Source organism: Caretta caretta, chromosome 13 (assembly GCF_965140235.1).
Source record: "Caretta caretta isolate rCarCar2 chromosome 13, rCarCar1.hap1, whole genome shotgun sequence".
In the NCBI taxonomy this organism is placed as follows: domain Eukaryota; kingdom Metazoa; phylum Chordata; order Testudines; family Cheloniidae; genus Caretta; species Caretta caretta.
Genome location: NC_134218.1, coordinates 42,113,529 through 42,121,756, shown reverse-complemented (window position 1 = coordinate 42,121,756; position 8,228 = coordinate 42,113,529). Strand labels below are relative to the sequence as shown.

Genomic DNA, 8,228 nt, shown 5'->3' with positions numbered 1-8,228 from the left:
GGGGTAACAGAGTGAAATTGTGTGGTCTCTGATATGTAGGGGATCAAACTAATCATACATGATCTACTGGTCCCTTTAGGCTGTAAAATAAATTTTAGAAGGTGGTTTAGGAAACTAGAAAACCATTTACCTAAGGTACGTATGTGGCCCCCATTAGCAGGACCATCACAGTATTTTATCCCCAAAAAACTCCTGTGAGACAGGGAAGTCCCATTTTATAGATGGGGAAACAAAGAACAGAAGGACTAAATTACTTTCCCAGGATTACAAGGGGAGTCTATGGCAGGTCTGGAAATCCAAGTCCCTCCCTGGCCTCTACCTTAGCCATAAAGACCATCCTTTCTTAGTTCCAAGGAGAATAAGATTGCAAGGAGATGGAAAGTTTGCTTAACTCCACTAACCACTAGTGGGTAATGCTATAGATTAATAGATTTAATAGGTACCTAATTGTAGGTTAATAGATTTAAAGGCCAGAAGACCACTAGATCGTAACCCCCTGTATCACATAGATCATAGAATTTCATCGTGTTTCTCCTGCATTGAGACCAACAATTTGTGCTTGATTAAAGCATATATTCCTCAAGTCTCACTGTTGTGGAATTACTGGTCTCCACCTCCAATTGGTGGGATGACACAGCAGTGAGACTTGAGGAAGATATGCTTTAGTCATTTAGTAATTATTATTGGTGTGTCTCAGATATTGCATTATTATAGTGCCTAGCAGCCAAATTTGCAAATGTATTTAGGTGCCTAATTCCCATTATTTCAATCGTACATACATACCTTTAAAATCTGGCCCTTAGTCCCGCTGTCCCTCAATTCCTCACCTGTAAAATGGGGATAAAAGTCCTTCCTTAGACTATTTAGACAGTAAACTCTGCAGGACAAAAAATGTTTTGTTTTGTTTTTCCGGTGTGCCTGTGTAGCACCCTAAACAAAGAAGTCTTTATGTGGTACTGCTATATAGAGAAAAGTAATAATGATATAATGATAATAAATGTAAAGACCGAACACCCGCAGGCCTTCAGCAAGCAAGCAGTTCTCCATCTGTAGAGGATGAAAGTTTAAAGAGATCTTTTGATGAGCAACATCTTGTGATATGTTCAAAAAACACCCTCTTAATCCCAGGTTTCAGAGGAACAGCCGTGTTAGTCTGTATTCGCAAAAAGAAAAGGAGTACTTGTGGCACCTTAGAGACTAACCAATTTATTTGAGCATGAGCTTTCGTAGTGAGCTGTAGCTCACGAAAGCTCATGCTCAAATAAATTGGTTAGTCTCTAAGGTGCCACAAGTACTCCTTTCCTCTTAATCCCCTATTTCCTTTACTGCCATAGCAACCAAACTGCCATGCAATCTTTGCAGATAAGGCAGAAGTGGTGAGGGGTTGAATGCGTGCGGAGGCGCGGTCTGTCGGTGTTATCTCCCCACCGCCAGCGACAGCGGCGAGCTTCGATCTACAAACAGAACAAGAAGACCCGGCAGTCAGAGTGCCATGAGTGGGCGCAGCTGTCTCGTCTTGTCCCTGTTCTGTGAGTAACGCCGCCTGTTGTCTCTTTTAAATGCGATCTTGTTATAGTAACAGCCACTGCCTCCAACTGAAATCAGCACCCCATTAAGCTGTGCTGAGCTCTGTACAGATACGTAGTGAGTCTCTGCCCTAAATAGACAAAGTCTAAGGAAAAAAGAAGTTCTTTTATCCATATTTTACATAGAGATCCAGAGAGAATACAACTGAGAGTTACAACGATGCCTAAGGGATTTAGAGGCCAAATTTCTGCTACTCTCAATGGGAACTGAGTGTCCAAATCTTGTAGGTTTCAGAGTAGCAGCGTGTTAGTCTATATTCGCAGAAAGAAAAGGAGGACTAGTGGCACCTTAGAGACTAACCCATTTATTTGAGCATGAGCTTTCGTTAGATACAGCTACACTCGAATGCGTCCGATGAAGTGAGCTGTAGCTCACGAAAGATTATGCTCAAATAAATTGGTTAGTCTCTAAGTTGCCACTAGTCCTCCTTTTCTTTATGCGAATCTTGTAGGTGTCTGCTGTTCTCAGCCCAGATGAGTTCCTGAAAGTCACCCAGAGAGTTGGTAGCAGGGCTTGAAGTTAAATCCAGTGTCCTCAGACCCAGCTTAGTGACTTCCATACCAGACCATCTTCCTCTGTCATCACCATTGCAAGCTAACCGACTAAGTCCAGTTCATTTTCCTCTTGTGCTGTGCATCGCTAGCCCACATTTATTGGTTAGTGTTTTATTTAACTCTCTCTCTCTCTCTCTCTCATTCCCTCCCCGGAGGTGGTATCTGCCTGTCTGAAGTAACCCAGTCCCCCGACCAGAGCGGTGCTGAGTTGGCTGATGCAAAGATTCAATGCAAGCATGACATTCCTGATGGGAATTACGATTCCATTTACTGGTATTACCGGAAGGCCAGCACTGAACTGACTTACATCACTCACAGCTACAGTGAGGAGAGAAATTCAGGACGCTATGGACTCTCTGTTGACCGTGCCAACAGCTCCAGCATTTTAACCATCAGGACTTTACAACCGGGAGATGGTGCTGTATATTATTGTGCCTTGCAGCCCACAATGGTTCACCTCTTGTCACACCCTGAACAATAACCTGCCACTCAAGGAGAGCTTGGTCCAAAGACCATTGAAGACAATGGAAAGACCCCTGTTGAATTCAGTGGTGCAGCTCAGGTGATTAAAGACAACCGTGGGCAAAAATGTCCATAGGAAGAGAATTCTAGTGCCGAGCAATATCGGGGGTTAGAGCTGGATTGAATTCCTCAGGGAAGATTGGCCGAAAGTTAGAAAATAAATAGACACGGTGAGTGAGGCAATATCCACAGAGCCACCGCAGAGCTCTGTGGAGAAAAAGTTCGGCCGATAAAAGATATTAGATCTCCCCCTTCTCTCTTCCTTACCCGGGGCCCACACAGCTACCACAACACTGCAAACGGAATAAAAACGCCGTTAACGACAAGACACTGACCAAAGGCAAATGAGTCTTGTAAAGACAAGACATGCAGGTGATGAATGAGATTTGTTAACCCTTCTATGGAAAGTTCATGTCCGTTAATAATGATAAAATCAAGTGGTTAAAAGAATTAAAAGAATTCATTGTCCAGTTCTGGTCACCCATGCTCAAAAAAGGTTAATTCAAAGTGGAAGAGGTGCACAGGAGGGCTACTCAGATGTTCAGGGAAATGGAGAGCTGATTTTAGGAGATGCAGTTGATTATTTAGCCTAGAAAAACAAAGGCTGACAGGGGATGGGCAGGGATGGTGTCCCTGGCCTCTGCTTGCCAGAAGTTGGGAATGGGCGACAGGGGATGGATCACTGGGTGATTCCCTGTTCTGTTCATTCCCTCTGGGGCACCTGGCAATGGCCACTGTGGGAAGACAGGATACTGGGCTAGAAGGACCTTTGGTCTGACCCAGTCTGGCGGTTCTTATGTTCTTATGAGGATCTGACTGCTCTTTATAAATGTATCAGTAAGATAAACACCAGGGAGGGAGAAGAACTATTTAAGCTACTGGACAATGTTTGTAGAAGAACAATGGGTTATAAACTGGCCACGAATAAATTTAGACTGGAAATTAGAAGATGTCTAATCATTAGCGGAGTGACTGTGAGGTTATAGAACAGGTGATAGGAGGAGTGGGTGTGAACAACCAAACTAGTTTTAAGATGGAGCTTGATAAATTTATGAAATGGCATTACCTGAAATGTTCTATGAGCCAGGATGGAGATCCCTTCCAGTCCTATGTCCTACGTTCCTATGGATATTAATTGTTTACCTGAATAACTAAATTTTGTCTTTATTAAAATATTGGAAAAATGAATTGTGTGTGCAAATAAAATCAATATATTAAATATCTCTATATAATATAAATGTTATGAAATATCTGTTTATTTTTACTGAATTTTTGATACATGAATAAAAAGAAGTTGTCTAAATTTGACAGACCAGAAAAAATGACTGTGTAAAAAATCGGTATTTAAAAATAAGTGGCTATATCTCAGAAGAAGGTGAATTTTATGAAATTATTATTCCTTTTAAAATTGTATGTTTTAATTAAAAGATGTCTTCGTTTAGCAGTACAGAAAAATCATTTCACACGGATTGTCAAGAAGAACTTTGTGTGTCTGTTATTGGGAAATTCATTTTCTAATTTATATTTATAATTACAATCCAGAATTTATTAGAATATAAGAAATGAGAGCGCAATACGGGACATGGGAGCACAATACAATACAATACAAGAAATGAGACTAGACTAGAGTAGACTAGAATGTCCTTTAATGACTGGATTTGTTTCTTTAAATCACTGGATGAATATGGACTGGAAAAGATACTTGAAACCATATATCTCACCTCCTCAAATGCTGTAGGAGACTACCCTACCGAGGCCAAAAGCACTTCAGACATAAAATCCACAGTGGTTGGAGATTTGGTTTCCCTGGTGGCTAGTACCTGATAACACATCCATTATCTATCTAATCTATCTATCTATCATATAATCTCTCTCTGCTTTATATCTTAACTCTTATGACAATGAACCACCTCTCTTCTCTTCTTGAGAAGAGATATGGGGCATTTTCTTTTGTCGTCCCTGGGTATAGTGCAATGCTGTACAATTTTCATAAGCTTTATTCTTGTCCGCATTCATGGTGCAATATATTCCTATCATGGGCCTGATCCAATGACCCTTGAAGTGGATGGGAAGACGCCTGTTGACTTCAAAAGACTTTGGATGAGGCCAGGATGAGTCACCTTAAATTGAACAAGGCATGCACCTAAAAAAGAAAAGCACCTATTTCCGGTGAGATGAGAGAGCAGCTCATGAAGTTCGTATCAAAGGGTCCTATCTCACAGCAGCGACAAACACCCTGGGGTCTCAGCATGCCTGCGCTTCCCTTGGTACTTGTCCTAACCCTGAACTGGTCCGGTGAGCATATTATGAACACCATAGTGTTTAATTCCAGCTTCTATGTCTGTTCTTGGCTGATGTTTGCTTAAAAGACTGAGATGAAATCTGTGTGTCCTCGGGGGTTTTGTAATAACTCCGATGTTACTTTGATGTGTTTAAAGGGCTCACCCAAGGTCAGACAGTCATCCAACCCGTGAGAGAAACAAAGGTGAAGGAAGGGGAATTTGTTACCCTGGACTGTAGCTATAATTCTGGCTTCCCAACGCTGCTCTGGTACAGGCAGGAATCCGGAGGATCTCCACAGTTCATCCTTCAGGAGCGCTCCAGGCATGAAGATTTGGAAGAGAGGTTCAGGAACCGTTTCAAAGCCAAAATTAATAAAACCAGCAGGGTTTTCCCTTTGGATATATCATCGGTTCAGCTGTCTGACTCCGCCACCTATTACTGTGCGCTGATAGACACAGTAGGAAAAAGGATACACCTTCCTTTACAAAATCCCTCCGCCCAGCAATGCACAAAGAAACAGCACTCAGAAGGAGTGGAAAACTGGGGCTTGTCTATACTTGAAAATGAATGTGTATTAAGGTAGGGTGTGAATTTAAAGTTCAACAGAAATTCTTTGAAATATCCACCTGTGGACACTCTTATTCCAGAATAAGAATGCCTTGTTCCTGTTTATCTTAACCCACTTTCAAAGTGGGTTACAGCAAAGCTATTTTTCTCCTGAAACACATTCTTTGAGCCTGTAAAACACGGAACAATTTAAGGCCCTATTTAGAAATAGTAAAGGCTATAGAGTATTTTAGAGCAAGGGGGAAACATTTGTTACTGAGAATTTAAAATGAAAAGCAAAGAACCAAACCAAAGAATGAATCAAAAAAGGGAAGAAACATAGAAAACATAGACCGAGATAGAGAAAAAGCAAAAAGCACCCCCCAAAACCAGAAAATTGAATGCAAAAAAATCAAACACACAAACAAGCAAAAATTCCCAAAACATACACAGCGACAACATACAGCACAAACAACAAGAAGGCAACCACAGAATGCAAAAAGATAAACTCAAACAGAATAAACACACACGCACAAAAGTCTAAAAGTCAGCATAAACCAGGAAAGAGAAAGAAGCCCCTCCCGTCTTCACAAAAACAGGAGAAAGAAAGAAAGAAAGAAAGAAAGAATCCCTTTCCTCTTTAAAAATGTACCATACTATAAAAAAAAAAAATCTTTTCCAGGATGATTAAAACAACAACAGCAAGAACAGTATGAACTTCAGGCTGCACTTCAATGGGATGTAGGTATCTAACTCCTTTAGATTTCTTTGAAAATTGCAGCCGAAATGCTTTGCTGGGTGCCTTTTGCAGAGCCCAGGTCTGTGTGAACAGTTGTGCGGCATTTCTCCTTTTCTCTTCAGTCCTGAGGAGGTTAAAGGCCCACCTGGTGTTTGGAAGGATCCGTATTAAGAGGGGAAAGAGCTGTTTGATATCTGGCTGCTCTATGTCTGATCGGAGGGGTGTGAGCGGAGCCGCGATGTGTTACCCTGTGAGCTAAAGACGTCAAAGGCTGGGGAGCTCCATCTTGTCGCTTTTGAAGCCAGGCTAACCCAGAAATCGAACTGCTGCCAACCTCCATCCTCTGCCAGCGCCTGCAGAGGAAGGGGCACGTGACTTTTGTATGACAAAGGGGATGACTGAGAAACTCTTGGGTGTTCGTTTTCTTGCAGAGATGAGAAGGGGCTGCTGCCTTCTGCTGCTTCTCAGCAACTTATGCGGAAGTAAATAAAACACAATAGCACAGAGCCCTAATTCTGCACTTGCTGTCTGAGTTTGGGTTTGTTCTGGCTTTTTCTTTGGGTTTTTAGGTTTTTGTGTATGAATTTACTGTATCTGAGTTTCTTGTGCTTTCTGTGTTGATGGAGCTTTTCTGGTGTTTATGTTCTTCTTTTCTGTGTTTGGCTTTTTTCAGTTTGTTCCTTTTTCACTCTTTATTTTGTTTTTCAGGTTTTCATATTCGTGTTTTTTGTTCCTATGTTATGATATTTTTGTGTGTTTTCAGCGTTTATTTTGGATTTAGGGTGCTCCTGTCTTTGTGTTTTTCTTTTCCTCTCTCTCTCTCTCTCTCTCTCTCTCTCTCTCTCTGTCTTAAATGTTGGCGTTCAGGTTTTTGTGTTTAAGTTTTTGTGTGTTTTCTGTGTTTAGGTTGGTTTTCAGGTTTTTGTGTTTGATTTTTGTGTGTGTTTTCTGTGTTTCGCTTCGTTTCCAGGTTTTTGTTTTTATTTTCTTGTTTTCTTCATCTTTAACTGGTTGTGAAGCTGTTAAATTCTCTCCAGATTTTCAGTTACATAGAATAATTCTTGACTTGCCAGATACTGTCATTTCACTGTTCAGCCATCTCCGCTGACCTTTATCCTTCTCCCTCATTGCTCCCTTACTGGCAGTTAATCTCTTTGCCTTATTAATACGCTTTATTCTCTCGCCAGTAGTCAGGAGTGATGTGGTGCTGGAACAAGGTGCCCAGGCTTTGGCAGTCCGGGAGGGCGAGGAAGTGACCTTCCAGTGCCGTGTGAAGGGAGGGGAGATGAACAGCTATTGGATGAACTGGTACAGAAAGGGGCAGCGGGGCCCCCTGACCTGGATTTACCGAGAAGGGGACCACTATGGAGAAGGCTTCCAGGGCCGCTTCGTAGGGGAAGTTGATAGCTCCAACAACAGGTTCACCCTCAAGATCCTGAGCGCAGAGCTGCGAGACAGGGCGGTGTATTACTGCGCTTCCAGTCCCCACGGAGCCACAGCTGTGCTGCGGAGCAGAGCCAAAACTGACAGAGCCGGGGGAGGGCGAAGCATCGCTTGCAAACTACAGACCATGGCCAGCTCTGAGGCAGGAGTGGCTGGGGGATCGATCGATCGCGGGGTGTGTGTGTGTGTGTGTGTGTGTGTGTGTGTGTAGCTGTCAGGGTAGCCATCCGGACAGAACTGGAAGGAGTGACTCTATCAGACAGCAGTACAGAATTTAGTTCTGTTTATACTAAGTCTAGGTTGGGATCTTTCAAAGGAGTATAATTCATTAAAAGCAGTTTTAGAGATCCACGGGTATGTAGTATAGATAGATAGACAGGCAAGTTGTGCTTCTCCTGTGCAGAGGGGGAATTTAAGCCTCATTTTGTAACTCAAAGAAATGGCCACAAGGTGCTGCTATTCACCCATAGTCCATCTTCTGAGACCAGTTAGACTGAAGGAGCTGTCCAAGGTGGAAACCCTCCATGGAGAGTTAAAGAAAAAAAGTGTCAAGA

At 42.3% G+C, this 8,228-nt stretch overlaps 1 long non-coding RNA gene across 1 annotated transcript; it reads left to right on the top strand.

Annotated features, from left to right (window-relative positions):
* The first annotated feature begins 1,374 nt into the window (after positions 1-1,374).
* LOC125629060 (uncharacterized) lies at positions 1,375-3,851 on the top strand. The gene is made up of 2 exons (XR_007354338.2): positions 1,375-1,529; positions 2,297-3,851. It is a non-coding gene; the product is annotated as an uncharacterized LOC125629060 (long non-coding RNA).
* The last annotated feature ends 4,377 nt before the right edge of the window (positions 3,852-8,228 follow it).